Source organism: Ixodes scapularis, unplaced genomic scaffold (genome assembly GCF_016920785.2).
Source record: "Ixodes scapularis isolate PalLabHiFi unplaced genomic scaffold, ASM1692078v2 ptg000178l_1__unscaffolded, whole genome shotgun sequence".
Classification (NCBI taxonomy): Eukaryota; Metazoa; Arthropoda; class Arachnida; order Ixodida; family Ixodidae; genus Ixodes; species Ixodes scapularis.
This window is the reverse complement of record NW_024609927.1, coordinates 649311-670076: the sequence shown is the minus strand read 5'-3', so window position 1 is coordinate 670076 and position 20766 is coordinate 649311. Positions and strand designations below refer to the sequence as shown.

At 44.9% G+C, this 20766-nt stretch overlaps 1 pseudogene; it reads right to left on the bottom strand.

Moving 5' to 3' along the window:
- Positions 1–360: 360 nt before the first annotated feature.
- Positions 361–19913, bottom strand: LOC120842860 (annotated as a pseudogene).
- Positions 19914–20766: the final 853 nt, after the last annotated feature.

Here is a 20766-nt window from a genome sequence, read left to right as displayed (position 1 = left end):
ATATGCATGTGTACTTTAGAGCTTGTGAATACGAGAATAAAAGAGAAAACACCAAATAATACAAGAAGTGGGATAAAAAATGATGTGCAGGATGATAGCCTCGAGCCGATTTATGAGCCGGCTGAAGAAGCTGTGCAGTCAGCGCCTCCACCCTCCAAGAAGAACTGCCGCCGCACGGAGGAGGCGGCACCGAACAGGGCGGTGCTGCTGCAGGCAGCTGTCGACAGCTTGAACGCTGCCAAGTAGCCGCCGCAGCCGGACGAATGCAGAAGCTTCGGCGTTATGATGGAGTGCTGCGCCCGCAGCATACCAAGGGGTGCGGACAGGCAGATGGCCATGCTGGCCGCCCACAGAATCATGGTGGAGAACTCAATCGCAGCCAGTTTGGTCGTGGTGCCTGAAGGAGAAAATTAAAAGTTTGTTCGAGCTTTATATGGTTTTTTTGTTCCACAATGCCCCACACTTTCTCACTGGTTGTGTGCGGTGCTGAAAAAAGGTACTCAGCAGAACATGCACATTTGTGATAAGCTCTGAGGTGGACCCACCCGTGCCGACACTAGGTACTTTTCTGTTTCAGTGCTTGTGCCTTCTGCACTGCTGCACAAACGTGCTCGGGCTAAACAGTCAAATGGGCTGAGGGAGAGGACACGGGCAGTCTACAGCAAAGCTGTAAACTGCCGGTGCAGAAAAGCACACAGTAAGACAATATATCAAATTCTACTGCAAGATAATGAGCTTTGCGCATGCTCAGCAAAGAACCTTTCTCCGTGCACAGGGACAACTCCCCTTCCAGATAGAGATAGTCCATTCACAGGCAAAAGCAAGGCAAATTGGACGTGTCAAGTGTTTACACAACATAAGGCGAGTCCACCTTTAAAATATGATGACACTGGTTCTGTGCTACAACTGCTAACCTGGGGGGTCTTTATCATGTATCGTGGAGTGACAACAGAACCGCATGCTCGTGCCATGCTCGTCCTTATTGTAACAAGCAGGAGTGGGAATTGAACCAAGCATCATTCTGTTCTTCAGTGCAAGCCTTCAGTCCCTGCAATCACTGGGCACAGTGTAGCAGATTTAGCTCGAATAAGTCTGGAGACTAAAACCGGACAACAAACTGCCACATTGTCAGGCTCCTTGCCCTTGTCAAATAGTTTTCTTTTTTTTCCTGTTATTTTGTGTTGAGGTGCACAGGCCAACTGTGTGCATGTTGCATGTTGCATTTTCACAGCTACAGTGTGAAAGGGATGCTGAACCGAAATTTTTGGGTGGAAATTCTTGGTCGCAATGGCATACATAGCCTGTCCTTTACTTCTAAATGACGTTGTTTTGAGCAAGAAGGCGTATAAAATTGAATAAACACGAAAAATACAATTTTACGCGACCCCTGGTCAGCGTCGTGGAAAGCTCGCTTCGTGACGTGCGCATTCTCATTCGCCTCAAAAGACAGACGGAGCCAAGCCAAGCCAGGCGCTAAGCCGGGTGGCATTTGTTATTGTTAGTACCGGTTGCTTAGAAAACAGCCGCCGAGCGAAGAATCAAGGGGAGCACCAACGAACGAGGAGAATGGGCGGAGGCACCAGGGGCGCAGATGGCACCGAGAATGCGCACGTCAGTTCTGTTACGCCTGCTCTCGGAAGGACTCGCTCGCGCCGGCGGCTTCCAGCCGAGGATTCACTCTTAGTTCAAAGAAATACAATAATTCGGGCCCCATCCGTCTGATTGAATATCGTTGTTAGGTACAGTACGATCTCGTAAAGCCCGCTCGGGCAATAATTATGAGATTTCAAATATCGGTTCAATCGTTTTTAGGTACAGTACCATCCCGTGAAGCCCGCTCGGGCAATAATTATGAGATTTCAAATATCGGTTCAGCATCCCTTTAAACTTGTTTCATATGCTGGGGTGTCATGTCTCTAGTTTTGGTTGGTGTTGCTCCTATCAACTCTGCTGCGGTCATACTAGCCACCCTGTTCAGTTGGTGTAGGATCCAACATTGCACACACTTCAAGGATCATAAATAATTTGTGGTTCTTCGTGTACAGTAGAAGTTCATTATTGTCAGAACTGCCTGATGGGGCCCGAAGAGTTAAAAACAGCACTAACAGATTTCTATGCAACTCTGTGGTTTCAAGTTGGGCTGGTATTGGGTGAGCTTTTACAAACTAGTAGTACCCTAAGTACAGTAGCACACTTGCTAGGCTGATGTATAAGCCAAGCAGGTGTGCTGCTATGGTACTTTGTGGCACTAAATTGGCCTCCTCTAGCTGCGATGCCTATATTCGCACACCATGTAGACAAACCAACAAAACACCGTAAAAACTTATTCTTCCATTCTGTTTTGTCTCTAACCGGCTAGCAAGTAGGATGAGAAAACTGTTGGATTATTTCGAAATGGTTTAAGATTATTAAGAGCGCAGGATCGCACATGAGTGAATTCAGACGGTGGGCTTGAGCGCATGCGCTTATCTTCGATGGAAATAAATAGAATGGTATGTCTTGCAGTTCGGGCAGCCTTTTCTTTTACTTTTCTGCTTTCGGAGAGCAACAAACTTCTTGAAAGCTACAACACCTAAATTTTTATACATTATACTCAACTGTTCGGCTATACAGATGGCCTGTTGGAGATGTTATATATCTTATTAGCAACCAAAATTAAGTGAAAACAATAGTAAGGACGCAGTCGAGCTTGGAATCAGCAGTCATACTTAGATATGCCTGACTATGTATCGACAAAAAAATCTTCATGAAAAGAGGGACACATGCAAAATGAAGTCGGTATAGGTGTCCTTTTTTTTCAGTGTTTACCTACAATGTCTTGGGTTGCAGATAATGACGGCTTCAGCGGACCTGAGTAATGTCGTAATACCCCAACAACTGTTTTAATGGATGCTACTTAGTTCCTGCATACAAACATGACATACCGTTACTCCAGCACCTTCCACTGCCAAGAAACCTGGCCTTCATTCATGAAGTAGTCTCTGAAGACCTCACGAACAGCCTTGGCGTCGTCTGGTTGTCTGCCACCAATGCGCTCCAGGGGAAGACTGCTTTGTCGTTCACACCCTTTCTTCAGCTGCCTTGACGTACAGTGACTGAAACAAGTGAAATGAAAATTAATATTTTTTTAACGCATTCACCACCAACTAGCAGTATTAGAGATTAACCGAGTCTTTACTACAAGTTGCAAAGACCCTCACAAAAGAACCACGAATGATATGAGGCTGTGGAGTAGAGTTTATCTGATGCCAAGCATTTGCAAGGCATGAGCGCTGCCAGGAAAAAGCGGCTGCACAAAATGTGAAGGAGAGCAAGGAGTCCATGGCAGGGCACCAATATAGCAAGGAATGTTCACATACAAGCCAACAAGTATTGTCCAGCTACAGCAGAACTAGAATGGCACAAGCAGCTTGCTTATAATGGTGTTGCTTTAGATGGGCTGTTAAGTTCAAATGTGGCATGACCAGCTATGTCCACATACGGCTCTGCACATCTTGCTTTCTTTGCATTTTTCTTGCACGCCATGCATTGCAGAATTCCTAAATAATAGCAAATTCGGGTAGTCAATCGCTGGCGAGACTGAGCCGGCGGAACCGGCAACCAGAAACGCGCTGGCGGCACACCACGTGACCCTCAGCGCCCGAACACGAAACGCCAGACAGTGGCGTTTACCTCGCCTCCTGTTCGCGCGACACTGCTAGCAAGAGGCTATAGCTGCCGTCACCCATGCTCCAACGGCTTGGATTGACTTGAGCAGTGGCTGCTGAAGTGACTTCAGATCAGTTTAATTCTTTCGTTAATTTTTTTCTCACTGACCTTCTCTCCCATTTCGGAAGTAACGACACTGGATACAGACTGGCGCCTGCTGGCCCGGCCGTTTGGAGCTCGGGCCGCAAAAGCGCCGGAAAGTTGCCGTTGCTTGCCGGAGAACCACCACCCGAACGGTGCACGCCGGCCGGAAACTGATTACGGGAACACTATTGCCGGTTTTCCGGCAAAATAAGTTGCCGGCGACTGACCACCCAAATTCGCCATAAGGAACTTATTCCATACGGCACTTATTGCTGTGCAAGAGGTCGGCACACTCTTTGGAGGGAAATTGTGTTGCAATGAAAAAAGCCACGAGCTGACTGTTGTTCTCTTGGCCATAGTCATTTCAATTCGAAGGAACGCATACGTCTTTCCACAACGGTATGTTTCATGGATGTGAAACCGGTTAAACAGTAACATTAGATCTTTCGATGTGTTGCAGTCTTGCATTAGTGCACCGAATAGTGCTGTTTACATTCAGAAATAGCTGCAAGCAATAATAATGAGTGGCATTGCCATGGCTGCTGACCAGAAGAATTGGGGGACCCTCGCTAGAGCACTACACATTTTGATTGTGAGCAACACCCTGGAGATGTGTCTAGTTGTACATTACGCAACTATTGAAAATTGAAAGCGACATATCTACACCAGTTGAACAGCTAATTTCGCATTTACCTGTGAGCACGTCTTCAACATCAAGGCTGTCGGGTGGTGTGTACCTTGCCCGCGTGCCGTTCTTCGTCTGAAGGTAGTTGTGTAAGGCAATAGTCGCCTTCACAACCTTCACCGCTCTGTCCGGCTTGTGACCAAGAGGAGCCCCATAGACTTGGAATCTGTTCCGGAGGATGCCGAAGCCGTTTTCAACAATTCGGCGTCCCCGGGAAAGCCTGTAAAATAGATTGTAATCTTGTTCAATCAATGAGGAAAAAAGGCAAATTAGCTAGAGTGTTGCACTACCCTAAAGCACACACATTGAAAGATGCCAGTGGTTCACTGATTGCTAGGATGACTGCGGAAGCTGTGGATGACACTCTGCTATTTGACTTTCAGCAATATTGCTGTGCGAAGGGCCGAGCAAGTAACACTAGGTCACAGACTTCTAAAAGATTTGTAGTTATTCTTGCTCGGGATGTAACTGTTATCATTTTGTCCAACTTCCTTGTTCTTGAAAATGCCTGTTCATCCTCACCCCGAACGCTCATACCTTTTGGGCCGAATTTTCAAGATGCTAATCACACACTATACTCCGTGTCACAATAACTTGGTGAACTGTGGAGGCTGCAGCCGCCGCGACCCAATAAGGGTATCGGAGCAAGGCATGTGACAGCACTCCAAGGCTGCGGAGGCCTCGTTACCACAACAGCAACAGCGGCCTACACAACAAAAAGTGGTTCCAGGCATCTTTTTTTTATTTTAACGGCAACTGAAGTTGCGTCATTACACTACGCTACACTACACGAAAGAAAGACGAAGATACGTTACTTTTAAAGAATACTTAGAGATGCTGACACCCCCAAAATTTATTTTTTGTTAGGCAATCCATTATGGTGTCAAAAAAGCTACCCAATCAATATTTTGCTACAGCATCACACATATTTTTTAATAAAGTTAAAAAATGCAACTGTTTGAAACTGAAACCAAAACTGGACTGGGGAGGAAGAAGAAATTAAGAGGAAAAGTGTGTGGAAGCCAGTGTGTTGGCAGAAGTCACGTGTCTGTGCAACTTTTATTTTTCATTCAACATATTTGAAGCTTTTTTAGAAGCCACAAAAAATGAGTATCATATTTTTATTTTATTTTTAATATTGAGTGTGCGCCTTCGATGACCCACGACTCTGATTACCTTTGGTGGTCCCTGTTGGAAAATTTCGATGATGGAAAGATGACGGAAAAGGCTCATACAAGCGTAACCGTAATATGGGACATCCTATACAAGCGAATCGGCGGATCCAGTATAGTAAATTAAGGCGGAACGATACAGGTAGGCGGAACCATACAAGCGTGTCGTATTATGGGACATCCTATACCAGCGTAGTGGAATACGGCGGAACCATGTGGAACCGTACATGCATAACGTAATATGGGACAACCTATACCAGCGAAAAGGCGATACCAGCACGGTGGAGCCATATGGCTCCAACGTGCTGGTTTCGCCTTTTCACTGTTGTACAGGGCGATTTAGTTTTAAGCTTTACATATATATTTAGAAAGGTCGTGAAAGCTAAATTAATGCGGTTTGTGCAGGCGAGTTATACGGCCAGGCGTACGTAGTATAGGGACCTAATCGTAACAATTAGTCAGATAATTAAATACAATTTGTTAATTAACTTTTTAATTAGAGAAAATGAAAATATGGTTTCAATTAGAAACTTGCTGAGTCATTGAAAACCACAAAATCAAACTCTTTTTAGAAGGATATAATGCAGGGGTAGCCTTTTACGCGTTCTGTAAAAATGCTTTATTTGGACGAGTTTCTAGGTTTCAGTTTCTTATCAGAGCTCATCTCTGCGCCCAAGGTCCTGTTCCCCCTTAGACACGCAACGCACGTGCGCCTTGCTTCCCTCCATCTTACGAGGGAGGCGAGGGGGCGGCTTCGCACTGCGGCCACCGGGCAGCAGGACCGCAGGTGCAAAGATGCGTTCTGATAAGAAACCAAAGTCTGGAAACGCGTCCAAATTGACCATTTTTTTAGAACGCCATAAAATGCTGCTCTTGTTTTATATCTTCACAAAGAAAGTTGATTTAGTGTGTTTCGATGATGCTTAGCAAGTTTCAAATTGGAACCATGGGTCTATTTTCACTGATCAAAAATTTCAGGAACATACTATACTTAGAGAGAGGCTGAAGCGGTTTTGTATTTGAGAAAACACTTTTAAATCTTCTTCATATGACCTCCAGAATCTCAAATATCAAAATTATTTGGTAATTTTATGAATCTAGGCTGCATAGAGTCATTTTTAAAGCGCTGTGAAAGCACTTCCCTGGAGAGCGACGTCACAAAAGTGGCTTTCGAAATCTTTGCTCATGCATCTTCAGTACCTATCAAAGCTATGCACGCACATGCTATTTTTTAAAAGGGCAGAAAAATGTGTCACGACTGGTGCCAATGCGGGAGAATATACCTAGAAAACTTGAAATTGGACGCGCGGCCCTTAAGCGACACGCTTGGCGGCCGAAAGGTCTTCTTACGATGTCACTATTGGTAGGATGTTTTTTTGTTTTCTCACGTTTAGTTATATCTTTGTGGAAAACGAACGGGATATTCAGATTTGCGAGATAAAACTATGCTAGAATGAACCTCCATCTAGTTTTCTGAAAGAAGACTGGCACATCTCTGTAATAGGCTGACTGATCATTACAAATTAGCCTTTTATACTATGCCGCCCTGGCCATATAACTCACGTGCACAGACCGCGTAAATGTAGCTTTTACGGCTTTTTAAAAAAAATCAGTAAAACATACAAAAAAACACCCTCTAGAAAGTCCCCCAATACGATACGATTGTATGGTTCCTTTCCCGCTTGCATTGTTCAAGAAAGACTTGTGGACATCCAGCGTTTCATTGGAATGCTGGATGTCAGCGAGTCTACATCAGTGAGTGGTTTCAAACAAGCATGATGTTTGCACACCAGTAAGCTCTTATCCGAGGCTCACCAGGAGCACTAAGAACAGAGGCAAAATGTCGTGACGTGGTAAATTTGGTTGCAGGTATTTATTTTTAGAAGAACTGCCAGCAGCAAAGCTTAACTTTGCTCAAAAGAAGATAATTAAAAATTAAATACTGAACAATGGTGTCCCTTGAGCTGTCAGACCAAACTCCCACTCTTGCCGCTCAGGAGTTCCTAACTTGTGCGTAGAGGATCAGCACAACCCAGATTTGTGCTGCAAGCGCACCTGCAATATAAAAGTTGAATAAACATGAGATGAAATATGAGACGTTTACAATTCTCTGTAATGTGAAATTAGAGCACAGATCTTGAAGAGGAGGATGGGAGGGTATGACCCCCCACCCCCTAACCCTCCTACTCTTCTGCTCCCTCCCATTTAGCGAAACATTTCCCTGAATTTAGCGGGAAAATTTGCCCACTAAATTTAGCGGGTTAAGTTTTCCACAAAATTTAGCGCGGAAATTGATGTCACATGACCTCAACACAAATGCAGTTTTCCCGCTAAAAGTAGCGGGGAAAATGACGTTGCATGACCGTGTCATGTCATCCATAAAAATTCAGTTTCTCAGCTAAACTTAGCGGAAATATTAACGTCACATGACCGCAACATTAATTCAATTTCCTGCCAAGTTTAGTTGGGCGGCTACGCCGAGGGCGACGCCGCGAAACGCGGAAACGGGGGCTAAGAGCTGCGCTAAAAAAACTAAATGCATCAGGTGAAATAAGGTGAAAATTAGAGATAAGAAAAAGAGAAGAGAATCTAAGATACCGTTCTCAGATCCTTCCTTTTGTCCGTTCTCAAATGTTTTGATTTCAAGAAATGTTTATATCTTTATTCATACCCAGAGAACCCCTCCCAGTTTCAGCATGAATGCAATAAATCAATGCAGACTAGACCAACTATAATGCACATGAAAATGAATGTTCGCCACATAGTCATGTATGAGTCAGTGGCTCAGATCTCTAAATACATTTGTATTGAGGAACATTCTTGAATAAAACTTCTGGGCTTTGAACTCGACAGTTTGTACTTCCATAAGGAACACTGTATGGCACTGATCTTTTTTGTGTCACATCAGAAACAGCAGTGTCATCCTTGCATACCTAACAAGAATTTGTATATTTTTTTTTTAGCATGGCATGTGCTATTTTAATGCTTATACAGCCTCCTTTAACAAAATTTCCTTTGTAGAGCTGTTTATTGGTTCTTATTTAACTTGCACGACAGATTCGGGACCTTGAATTCTCACTCGGCATCAACAGTTTTATATATTAATGTAATAGTGAAAGACAAGATTAATGGTCTTGAGTACGGCTCAACAAGCACAGATGTTGAGAAAAGTACTGAAGAAAACTCAAATGTCAAAATAAAAATAAGCTGGAATGTGGATACAATTAAGGACATGGTCATGAATACAGTAGCAGATTCAATATGAGGAATACGTGTTAGACGCACACTCAAAGAAACCTGTTGCATCTATATTCATGCAAATTACTTCGCAGAACCCAGTGCTGCAGTCTCGGGTGCGAGTTCGCTGAATGAGTCCACTGAAAATGAGTGCAGACGGAAAAAGCAGTTTGATCTGCGACAATGAGCATTACATAGGCAAGTGACATGTCATTGTTACTGTTACAGTGCCGAATGTTTCAAACTGCCAGTCGTATCATTCTGCGAGTTCCATCCGCATATTACAGGGTTTGGCTCTCTCGAATTCTTTGCGAGAAAAATTATGAACTGGAAATGTCTAACGTAGTTCTAGAAAAACTACTTCCAGAATCCTAACTCAGCATCGTAAAGAATATAAAACGTTTCTAGAGATAAGGTTAGTGCAAGAGTTGAATAAACTAAATACTTAGTTTTGTGAAACCATCTTGCCGTAGTAAACGTATAAAGTTCTCCTAGGTAGAGCTAGTCATTACGGATGATTGTGCCCATTGCATACCATAAAAATTTAATTTGCGACCTACAATATTTACAGACTCAACCAACTCTGAATAAGTGGAACACTTGGCACTAAAGATAGGTCTCACCATGACTGTCTGCAAACATCTACATAACTATTTCCATAAACCTATGCATTTCAAGAAAATATTTGGAGCGAGCTGTTTAAACTGCCATAACACTTTTTAACACTAATAGAAAGCCTGTAGTGGGCCACAACTTAAGCAGTTTTTACTTCATTATGAAGGGCAATAACAAATATGTGAAGCTTAAAACTAGGCCTGCACTGAATTGCTTTCTTAAGTTGAACGTGCTATGCTCGGTTCAATATATTATCTTTGCAGAGCTGACAATGTGCAAGTTCCCATTTTTTTTATATTTCACATCTCCCGACTGCTGGGTGGGGTAGGTACATAAGATTAATGACACCAACGTAACACAATGATTATTTTAAGAATTTGTTTGGGTATGGCACTAGCGAAGCCATCTGCGGGAAGTTATTTCTGTGACTCCGTCGAACCTACATCCGTGGGCTTTAAGTTCACATGTGAATCATGTCTGCAGATGCCTTTTTGTAATTGGAACTCCATCCAACCCGAGATTTGAATGTTTTTGGCATCTTAGGCTTAGTAGTGCTTTTGCTGTTTCACTTCAAGAATAGGTAAGAATGCTTATTTCGAGTAGCATACCTAACACAGAAGAACATTGAGTCCAAGCTTGTGGCCACTAGGATCTCCAGATCTTGAGGCAACCAAGTAGCTGGAAATAAAAACAAAGCACAATCAAGTACTTGGCAGAGCTACATTAGAATGGCTAGCATATTCTTTCATGATCAGCACATAGATCCTTTTGTTTTTAAACTTCGTACTTGTACCTATTAAAAAACTGCTCCTTCACAGCCACAGTCATAGACACACCCCAGGACAAGGTCACACAGGCCTTGCAATGATGGGTACGAATTAAGGCGAATGATCAAATGCACTCATTTAACCTTCTTTCACCCCAACCTGGGAGATTTCTGTCAAATATTCACATTTAACTCTAAAGACTATAAAAAAAAAACCTACTACTGCAATGCAGAGCCGTATAGTGGGAGAGTTTAGCCAGTGGGTGTGGTGACAAAGGTGCCGGAGAGGAGGAAAGGGAGGAGAGCGCCGAAGGAAAGAGAGAGAAGGCAGCAAAAAGGAGACGACCGCTATTTTGACGCAACGCTGTTGGCGCGGAGCACTGCTGAGGCTATGTGACGTCTGCTACTGGCTTAATTCATTTTCGCCTTTTTAAAAGTTTGCTTTTAAAGATGGAGAAACTTCTTTCTTTAGGTTTTTAAGCCACCGAGGAATAACACTATATTATTTTATTGCCAGAGCCTGCCAAATAAAAGCAAAGGGCAGGTGTCTGGATAGAAAGAGTTTAGTTGGCACACCAAGAGGCTAACCAATAAAAATGGGTACCACTCTCCGCAAAATGCCTAAAAAGCGTGCATCTCTACTTGACACTAACAGCGGCACACACTATCTATTTTACTGACTAAAGGGTACTAGATCATTATTTTCAGCTAACTAGTCAAAATAGATATTCTTGCCGACTTGCTTTTTAGGAAAATTTTTAAACTTACAAGAACTATTAAGACAACGGCTAAAAAAAAAGCAATGGCAAAACCAACAATCGAATTTGCCTGCTTTCCAGTAGCACGACATCTATAGAAGGCAGACCTGCAGAGTGAACAAGCAGTCTAAAGAAGAGTATGTCCCATGTATAATTTGTTTCCATGCTGCAAAGCAAGTGCTGGAAAGAGGTTTCACGACATTAACAAAATTGCTTGCAATCAGTTGAGAACAAGTTAGAGCAGTGAACTTGTCCTTGCCCTTGGCATAACGTTTTAGTGTTGCCCATGGAAACTCAAATAAATTTGTGAATAAAAACAAAAAAGACTAACCTTCATAAAAAAAAAATCGAACTTTCGCAAAGAAAAGTTATTTTGAACAAAATATGCGGGACACAGTTGTACAGCATCCATTTTTGTGCTGAACCAATTTTGAGGCAAATCTGCGACAATGAAAAGAAAACGCCTGAGTACATTAGGGAAAGACAGAAAGGATGCATACCTACAACAAAAAAATTTAGAACGACCACGGGCAGGAACCTCTGGTGAGGCTCTCGGAGTGACTCCCTGCAATGGGCCTGCGCAGACCAGAGAACAAGATCGGTCGGAGCTTGCAGCCATAAGGTGCTTCATACCATGAAGTTCCAGAAGTAGCTGCAATTGGAAGCAAAGTGCATTTCATTTCTCTGCAGAATGGAGAGTTTAATAGCTAGTATGCATTCATAAGGTGATACAGTCACGAATGCAGATTTTTCAATGCAGCACTATATCACCAAATTGTTAACCGTGCCGGGCAACACTAAAAACCGGGAGCATTATTCCAAACTATCTCAGTTTAAAGTTAACCACGGCAGAAGCTGCAAGCCATGTGACCTTCTAGATGGATGCCATGGTACGTCGAGCTTATAATCATGTCTCACACTGTTTTTGCTGCAATGGCTTGTAGTGTCAAAAGTGGTCCAACTTAAAGAGATGCAAAGTATAGACCTTTGTGAGTGGGGCCCTGACCTAGTCTTGAGCTACATTGCGAGGAATGACGTTTCAACCGGGATGTTTGCTGCATCCACACGACCAGCTTGTGCACAGCGATTGCTCGAGCCGAGTACATGTCCGGAGAGTGCCATTATTTGACAAGCAGTTTTATGAATGTTAAACATGACTGACTTGCAGAGAGACTGCATCTCAACGACTAATGACTTGGGATACCTAACTGAATACTGATATATTAACTGAATGCAAAACAAATTACCTGGCAGGCATTAAATTTATCAACAGGGTGGGTCGACTCCGCATTAAGTTGGAGTCGATGCGTCAGGCACGTAGCCAGGATTTTGTTTCAGGGGGGGCCCCCTCATAACAAAACGCTGTATGAGGGGGAGGGGGGAGAGGAAGACCCATGCAAAATGGAAGATATCGGGGGGGAGGGGGGGGCCGGGCCTCATAAGCCTCCCCCTGGCTACGTGCCTGCGATGCATAATAGGACAATACAAACAAAGATATGCCTTACAATTCCTTTTGCACCCCCAAAATGATGTGTTTTTGAAGGTAAGATACACAATGTTCTTGACTCAGAAAGTGCCTCAGCTGTACAAATGCATATGCAGTAAGGGCACTCGCCAAGCCTATTCTCCTCAGCTCTGTGCAGGTTAAGCTAAGTTAGAGTATAGAGGTACACGCTCACTGACAGCATGAGAAAGGCAGGGAGAAGTCTCCGTTGTTCCACCACCAGCCCGTCTGCTACCTTCGATGACGTTTCAGCGCCTCATGAGCCTGGAGCAAGCACATCTGTCCAAAGTGGGGTGAAAAGCACAAGCACGTGCTGGAGGACGCCCAGCCATTCTCTTTTTGTCATCGGCTATTCTACATATTTTAGTATGACATTTTTAAGTGAGAAAAAGTATTGCAAATATGCAGTCCAACTTTGACCATAATACAGAAGTCTGATAAAGATAACAGTTGCCATTCACCATTTTCCAAATAAGTGCTCCCACCTATCGGAACATCTACACATGTGGTGCGTGAGTGGGTTCAGGACTGAGACGCTAGAAAATGAAGCGCTCACAAGGCTTGTCTGGCCCTTCCAACCATGCGGGTACATTCATCGCAAATCCCAGATTTTTAAACAAAATGATTTAGAATAAGCAAATCTTGTCTACGCCCGAGGTAGAACATTGAATTGTGATTCCCCCATATTGTGCCAACCATCCTTCAACCTGCGGTACCACCTGCAAATGAACTATGTTGTGCTGCGGCACGCGTCCATGCTGCCTGCTTGAGAAGAAAACCACTGCTCGTGTTGCAGACGAAATCCTACAATGTACAGGCAACAATGTTTAACGAACTAAAACAAAATTGATAGCATTCAATGGACACAGATAGGCTTACAAAGTGTCGACATCATGATTGTTGTTGTTGGTTTTACTCCTGCATACAAACATAAGTGACTTCCTCTTTCCTCTGATGTACAGTAAAACCCCCTTATGTTCGTGGCCCCTATTTCTTCTCGAATCGGTCACAGAGGACATAATCGCAGCCACTGAATTCTGCAAAATTCAAGGCCGCGAAAATTAAAGGTTCGCCAACATTAAAGAGTTTACTGTTCTTCCGCGTGTCACATGATGTTAACATTTCAAGGAGGCTGAAGGTATTGGTTTAAGAAAAAATTGACCTATGAAAAAAAATGCCCTTCTCCAGGTTAGGCACGCGAGGTTCTTTTGCACTACCTATAAGGCGGCAAGTTTGTTTCGGCCGAGCTTTTGTTTAAACGGAGTCACAAAAGTAGCTATACTTGGAGTCAACTATTTTGTGCTGCATTATAAAGCTAGAGTAAATTCCACTGTGCTTCTGCACAGCACTGTTTGTTGCGAGAACATATATGTGGTTTAGTGTTGCATCCCATTTGCATGATCTAGAGAAACTAGCGCCGACAGAGTTGGAGCACTCAAAAAAAAAACAAAAAAAACCAGCCGACTGTGGAAACATTGAGAGATGCACACATGCGAACTGTGCATTTCTTAAAAGTGGATTCGAGCAAAGGTAAAGACAATATGTATACTTACGGCGGCCATACTTGCCTTTCCCAAGCATGACCACTTTTCCCTCGGTAGCACCATCCAGTAAGCACCAGCAACACGCCCATGAGACGCCGCCGACTCATGGATTGAATGACGGCCCGCCTGAGGTCTTGGAAGGAGATCCGGAACACTGCTTTAGGCCAGATGTTGTATCTGGTGGGGCAGGGACTAAAAGTAAAAATTAACAAATTAATCTGAAGTGCTATATTCCTATAGGATGGCAGTATTTTTTTTAGGAGAGTGATGCACTTTAACTAAACACAAATGGTTGGTTTATATGATGAACCAGCAGCCCCTATTTTGCTTAAGTGTAACGCAGTGTCTAACGTTACGTCCGACGGAACCCGCAATAAAAATTAAAGTTACGCCCAACGTAACTGTCAAGCATTCGAGTTGCGTCCGACGTAACCCAAAATAAAAATTAAAGTTACCGTATTTACTCGAAAATAGGTCGAACCCTATTTAATGAATCCACCAAGAACAAAAAAAAAAATCAAATATAGGTCGATATTTTTTATTTTTAAGAACAGGGGAAATTTTGGACAAAAGAAAGGAAAAAACCTTTTTTTTTTTTTGTGCGCGTTTGCGAGGATGGAGGGTAAAGTGCATGGCGCATCGCGTTCCTCGCCTTACCCGTTGCCCAGCAAGGGGAACGCTAGAGGCGCGATGTCGAAATCCGACGCCCGAGGGGTGCACGCGATATCGGCACCGGCCACCGCGGGCGGCGAGCCATTTCGGCAACCAAAAGCTTTTTGAAACAAGAAGCGGCGCGGCTCTACGGCAACGCCGGCTCGGTGACTCGATAGCTTCATGCCTCCGGTAGGGTCGCAAAATTTGGTCGCAAATGTAGGTGTCGAAATACTTTAATCACAATTTCCGAAAAAAAAAAAAGGTCGACTTATATTGGAATAAACACGGCAGTCAGCCGCGCGACGAGACACACATTATGAAAGCGATTGGTGCGAGCGACCAAGGCGATGAGCGACGTTTTCTAGAAGCCCAAGAACCGAGCGGCGCTAGCAGCGAGAGTGAGAAATCTTCGGCGCTCGGCGCCAGCTCTCGTAGCTTCTCGCCGTCGCTCGTCTCGTTGATCGCTATATTGCTAACATGCCGTTCAGAAAGGCGCTCTAAGTGCTTACCATCGCATTGGGACCAGCCTCGTATCCAACCGTAACCAGTCTTGACTTTTTTTTTTAGCCGCCCAGGTAGAAGTTAACATCGTACATACACCGTTTTCAAGCATGGCTCCTCGTTCATTGCTCGATTTACATTTTCGGCAAATGACCGCAATGAAGCACAATTATTCTAGTTCAAAATTGTCACGACCACTTGGCACGCATGCTTATACTGTAGGGCACCTAACGTAATTTAAAAGTAGAACGAAAACGGGACGAGATTCGCTTACCGCTTCACGGATCCTAGGCCTTCGGCTCCTAGGCCTAACGGCCGTACTTGGAAGTCGCCTGCGGTCCGGCGATCGCACGAGTCGAGCCGGCCTGACTCAGGCTGACCACGCCTGGTTGAACTATGAGAGGCGCCGTCCAGTTGAGAGCCAGAGACGCAGTAGAAACGGACCGCAAAACATCTGTCCCGTAACCGTAAACGAGCCAACGACCCCTACACCGCTCTATCTTCGCCATCTCCGCGACGACCGGAAGTGGAAGCCGCGAAGTTAGAAAAGCCGCGGCAGCGGAAGCCACTGGACGGAAGCTTTAAATTTCGGTTTCGCTTTTCTCCAACGCAGGCTACGGTCGCTACGGTTTCGGGCTGGTGGGTTTGTCGGGTTTGTGGCTGGTTGCGACGACGCGAGGGGCCACGGAAAGACGCCAAGTTGGCCGAGTACGAGTCACGGCCCACGATACGAGCAACGGGCCGTTTGCCGCTGTCGAACGGCGATGCGGTATCCGCGGCTTGGTGTCACGATCGGTTTGTTGCCGGGCGCGTTGACTCAAAGCTCGAAGTTATGCAGTTCCGTTCCGGCACCAGCCGCACCACGTTTTCCGGTGCATCGCACGTGGAGGCCCTTCGACGCATTCAGTGAACGTAAAGATCGTGCCCGCTGTCTTCGGTGCTGTGGAAGAAGTTGGGAGACGGAAGGCGTTTAGGACTCCAGGCCGGGCCGCCGGTTCACTCTGAACGAGAGGCGACGTGTGTGTGCACGCTTTGAGGAAGCCTCCGCGTTTCGCCGCGCTAGACCTCGCCGATCGCGACCGGACCAACCGGACCCCGAGTCCGAGAGGCTCTTGCGGAGTCAGGAACTGCACCGAGGTAGGAGCTGCTCGTTCTGCGCTACCATGCAGTGCTGTACAGTGCTCGGAGCTCTCGGGTGTCATTCGTGCTTGCACTGAAGCCTTTGTGACCCCTTCGGACGCGCAAGTCGTACTTCGCAAAGGTTTGGACGGGGCCGCCCTCACCGAGCAGCTCCGCTATGTTCCGCTTACTTATGATCGCAATAAAAGCTTGCGTTCTCGGGAAACAAATTGCGGGACCGCTCTCCGCGCCGCCGACGAGGTTGGCCGCCGCCATGTTCTCAGCTGTTCACTCGCTCCCGCAGCGAGCGCCTTCCGATAATCCTCCCCGTTCCAAAATGCGATGCGCTATGCGCATTATGCCGTTTACATGACCGCATATTGAATGCGGCAACTGGATTCAATGCGACTAAGTCGCATTCGTGTAAACGTGGCTTATGTTCTTTTTCGACATGTATGGTGTATGTAACGATAGCGGTGGTGAACGATGGACGTTTTTGTTGGAAGATGGCGGTCGTCTTTCTGCATGTATGATTTGGTTATACCGGTGGTCCTGTGGTATAAGCGTTTCGTTGGAAAGACGGCAGACACCTACGTCATCGGACGCAAAATCATACCAGCCACGCCGAATCATATCGGCAAGCAAAGTGGCTGCCAGTATAGACAGACCCGGAGCCATAACGGTGCCGGTATCTCCAGTTATGCAGAACGCCAAACCAAACTAGCTGCATCCATAACACAAAGAAATTATGGTGGTGTCATACCAGAACTGTACAAGCAGCAGGTTTGTTTCTTGAACGTTTTTCCAATAGGGGTTGCGTCTAAACCACAGGAAATAGCATGTGACCACGGAGAAGAGAATGAGCGCCACATGTTTGAACGATCACAGCCCTGTAGTCGATCACTGCCACTCAAAATGTCGCACCCGCCACAGATTCACGGATAAATTGACTGTATGTCTGTCTCATGAACTGTTCTCAAAGACCTCGCTACTCTAGCGGAACGCAATGTTGCGGCGGCAGACATTCATTCCGAGTTGGTTGGTATCGCAGCGGACGACTCTTTGCCAGCAGACGACAGCTGGTTCCTTCAGGCCTCGCATTTGGTGCAGTGACACGAATGCCACCGTGACGTGCTGTCATGTGCCTCACTCCAACGTCCTTAGTAGGTCACGGGGGCCGTAGCCTCCATGGTTCGCGAAGTTATCGTGAAACGAAGTAAAGGTAAGGAGCTGCACGGGAGCTTGACGAGTCAGACTCGCTTCAGTGCTCAACCCTTGTGTTACACCAACTTCGACGCTTGGGACGCTACTGTTCCTCTTTTGTTTACCCGGCACAAGTTCGCCACATTAAATGTTCAGTATCTTTTATTTATCACTTAATCAATTATCATTTGTGACAATATATTCACACCCTTACTGATTGCTTATCACCATGGCTGTGCTACTTAACTCTCTTCAGCTTGGCCCACACTGCACTCCCCAAACAAATTCAACAGGTCTGGGATTTTAAGAAAACAAATTTGCAGCAAAGGGGATATTAAAATGATGAAGATACCATTTCGGCTGATAACAATAAAAATAGCAAAGCACACCATCGTGCTTGCAGCGTGTAACTTCGCTCAAATAAGAAAAAGTTACTTTCAGCAATTTTGCTGGCGAGATTGACATACAGTCGTAGCATTCTGATGGGGCACATGTGTTGCCCATGTGAAACTAGTATTCTTTATTAACAGCAATTCCATCTTTTCGCCTGTCAGGTGTCCCTTAATTGTTTCAATCTAGAATTCAGTGAAGCGTGGTTCAAGCCTAACAGAGGTCTGTTATTTTAAATTTTACAGTGCAAAAAGAGAAGAAATTGCTCTCGCTTACCAAATGACAATTAGAACATGTGAACCACGCGTAGGGACACAATTGCACGTGGTGATTGCTGAGAGACAAAGACGTTTATTTGCGCGTTTTTGATTCCGACTACGGAGGGCTGGCGACGCTGCTTGTGCCGGTAATACATATGATGATGCCGCTGGCCACACAACACACTCTTTCAGCGCAGCTGCTTTTTCTTGTCAAGCTGCCAGCCCTCTGGGGAGGCCTCTCAACTCCATGTTTTTATGGAGCCTTTCATTTTTTTGGTTTAGCACAAAGAAAAGGACGCCCATGAAATGCATGGATGACAAATGTGGCAGACACTCCCATAGGCAGCCATGACGGTATGTATGGATGGCACCTTGTTGTTGGCCGTGGTATGCTATTGTTATCCTCGTAACTCGGAAATGCAAGTAAACTGGCAATATGCACTGACAGCAGCATAGTGATCACAGCATATTGTGAGCTCACCGATAGTTGAAGATCCTTTCGGCATCTTCCAGCTCTGACGCTGGAAACGGCCGCATCAGGTATGGCTTCATGCCGAACCCTTCGTCCCCCACGATGACGAAAGGTGCCGTCTTCGTTGAGTTTGGCAGCTGGGCTGCTTTCGGAAACTCAGCAATGCCCAGGTCAATACGTGCCCGTAGATCCGTGGCAGCCCATACACCACTGTCATTCATACGACCATTCCTACCCACATCAGCGTACAGGAACTTCAGATCAGAGTCCACAAGGGCCATCAACACAATGCTGAAGGTACCCTTGTAGTTTCGGTACATAGCTCCTGTACCCTGAGGTGGGCAGATCGTGACATGCTTCCCATCTAAGGCACCCAGGCAGTGAGGGAACTGCCAGATTTCTTCGAAGCCTCGGGCAACTTGCTCCCACTCGTCTGGTGTTGATGGCACCTTGAATGGAATAGGGAATTATGTTTGTCAAGTATGAGGCAACATAGAAATAACTCTTTACTTCTTCTACCAAAAGAACCGTGAAGTTCACTTGAGTGTTATCATGAAAACGTATATAGAAATATTATGCCTGTAGCTTCATCAAACAGCACCGATATGCCTCTTGGATCCAGTCAGTGGAATCCACTAAGTTGACACTTATTAAATGGCATAGCCAAAAAGTCGACAAGCACGTTCTGAACTAATGTGTTTGCATATTCCACTTGTATGTTCCATCAATGTGCATAGAAAGTGACAAAATTCGCAAGGTAACAGGGACAGATATTGTCACAAATAACTGGGGACAAGAAGAGCTGAATTAAATAATTCTTTAATGGGGGTGAACTTGTGCCCACAACAAAAGAAAATAACTGCGTCGCAGGCTTCGATTGTCGGCGTGACAGCAAGGTTGAGCGCTGGAGTTTGAATGATTCTGTACAACCACGTGGGGATCGTTTTATTGCCGCTTCGCTTTCTATAACATTCCTACTAGAACATTTGGCCCTAGGACATTCCTACTAGAACAAAAGACAACAGCCTTGAATTTTCTAGGACATGTTTTACAAGTTAATAAAAAAAAATTGCTGCCGGTTTCGGGATTCGAGTTCGGGACCTCTGCATGGCAGCCAAGTGTGGTTCCCACTCGGCCACTACACATGCATGCAGCAATGCAACAGAATGATCAATACATCGGCATCAATACTATAATGGTGTTAGTGTTGTCCATCGCACCTCTAGTTTCAGTTTTGGCATTTCTCAGTCTAATAAATTCGGAAGTTTGAACAGACCCACACTTTTTTAACTCCATGGTTCGATTATCGAAGCCTAGATGCAAGAAAAGCTTGTATTATCTCTAGTTTATTTCACTTAGTGTAGAAATATGTGGTAATGAATAACTGAAAAAAAAGACGGTGAGAGTGCAGGCGAGCTGGTGGTAGCTAATCATGTCGTATTACACCTGAGACTGCGGTGGAAGAAATCGGAAGAACTTTCAGTAGAAGGAACAGACACAGAGAACATCTCAAGAAATTGAAATTGAAATTGAGACGTTCTCTGTGTCTGTTCCTTCTACTGAAAGTTCTTCCGATTTCTTCCACCGCAGTCTCAGGTGTAATACGACATGATTCGAAAGCATCGTCGCCAGCTTATATTCGTAATATTTTGTTATTTGCATTACTCCGTACAGATGAAAGAGCAGTTCAGTGTATGTGTAGTATGATACATTAACTCTGTCTTGCTGGCTGAATTATGGAGGGGTTAATGAGTTAATGTGAAGCATGTAAGGATTGCTCTCATTATGCTGAGAACAAATCATGTAGAAAAAATCTGCTTTTATGTAGTCGGGGGCCAAGACTTCATAGATGGCGACGCAAACGTCCCGGACTATCTTGGAAATGGTATTATGCCCCCTTCTAAACTGGAAACCCATGGAGGCGAAGGTTTCCCCTGTAAGCAAGAAATGATAGCAGCGAGATCAGAAATGAACAGCACAGAAACAAGTATACCATCATGAAACACGAGAGTACAGCGTGTTTCACCTAATATTGCAATTGCTTTCTTTCGCAAACCTCAATCACGTGCTAAAATACTTAATCGTGACTTGGCT